The following is a 1,795-nucleotide window of genomic DNA, read 5'->3' on the forward strand; positions in this document are numbered from 1 at the left end:
AAGAAAATTAGCAAATTGATAACCAAATAATATTTTCAAAGTAATTTTAAGAAATTAAATTAGATTTTTATCTAATACTCTATACCCTAATTTAATTAAAATTACCAAATTTCAATTTACCCAAAATTCCTAATTTCTAATCCCAAATTCCCAAATTAATTTAGAAAACCCTAACCCTTTTACCCTAACACCTCACCGTCACTCCCACTAACCCAGCCCCAATCCCTTCAGAAATAAATAAAGAAAAGGAAAAGAAACACATAACAGAGAGGGAAAGAAAAGAGTGAGGGCTGCGACGGGGAAGAGGAAAGAAGAGAGGGAAAACCGTGCCGCCACATGCCACCGCGCCGTCATCACGCCGCCGCCACGGTTTCGAGGAGCTGCTACGCGAGGAGCCTTGGTTCGTTCACGAGCCGCTGTCATGCACGAGCAGAGGAGAGAGATCGGACAGAGAGAGAGACGCGAGGAGGAAGAAGGGATTCACGCTGCCAACTGTGCCGCCACCGCCGCGGGAGGGTCGCCGTCGTTGTGCTCGCCATCGTCGTCCTCGCCGCGCCGTCGTCGAGCCCGCCGAGCAGAAGCTGTTCGCCACTGCTAGACCTCCGTCGCCAGCGATTTGCCGCCGCTGAAGCCCATCACTGCTGCTGTGACACCGCCGCGGAGAGAGGGAGTGACGTGATTAAAGAGAGGAGGAGGAAGGAGACCTGCGCACTGTCGGAGCCAGTGTCGCCCAGTCGCCGCCGTTCATCCCTTGTCGTCGCCGTCCAGGCCACTACCAAGTCACCGTCGATGAAGCTTCAGCCACCGCCACGCCTGGTTGTCGCCAGGGTTGCCACCGCCGCATCTCACCACTAAAGAGAAGCGTTGCCTACGCAATTGCCGAACCGGGCCAGATTCACCGGTAACCCTGTCTCTTGCTTTTCTTGAAACTTGTTCCACTCTATTCTATTCCACTGTTCTGATTATTGTTGGTATCTCTGCTGCCTTAATCACTCAGAATAATGTTCTTTGCTGCCTTAATCACTCAGATTAATGCTACTGCTGCCATAGGATTTCCTGGTTTGATTTCTGCATCTTACGGCTCCACCACTCTGCTTTTCTGTAGCAGCAGTGAGTTTTCCATCTAGAACCCTTATAATTATTGTTGTCATATGCTTGTTTTGATTCAATTTTTGATATATGTCCTTGTCTTCGGTTTCTTAAAACTGTTTCAGTCACTGTCATTGCAATTCGTATTTACACGGTTGTTATAAGAGGCGTCGAGGCTGTTGTTGTTTTCGTGGGGGGTTATTGTTGTCACTGTCGCCATGAATTGAAAGGAAAGGGAATTATCACGATAAGTTACGTGGACTCAGCTAACTGAGGTAGGATTTTTCTTAAAATCTATTTTACATTACAGAGTTGTGATAAATAGATATTGACGCAAAAAGATATACTTCTGTGATTATATTTGTCTTGTGGATATGATGGTTTGTTGGATTGGATTATTGGGTGCTTGATTGTGTGAGTGGTGTATAGTTGTTGGTAAAAACCGGTTTGATATGTTATATACTTGATTATTATGAAAGGTGGATTTTCTTGGTTTTAGAGTTTACTTAATAATATAAACGAATCAATTTTGGAAATAATTTGAGATATGAAAATAAATTGATTCTGGGAGCGATTTGATTTTGAGTTGGTCTAATTTTATAAAAGATTTAATATTTGAGCTGATTTGATTTTAAAAAGAGTTTTATTGTTGGAATTGGTTTGATTTGAAATAAATTGATATTGGAACTGGTTCAACTCTGGAAAA

This window comes from Arachis ipaensis, chromosome B08, assembly GCF_000816755.2.
Source record: "Arachis ipaensis cultivar K30076 chromosome B08, Araip1.1, whole genome shotgun sequence".
NCBI lineage: Eukaryota > Viridiplantae > Streptophyta > Magnoliopsida > Fabales > Fabaceae > Arachis > Arachis ipaensis.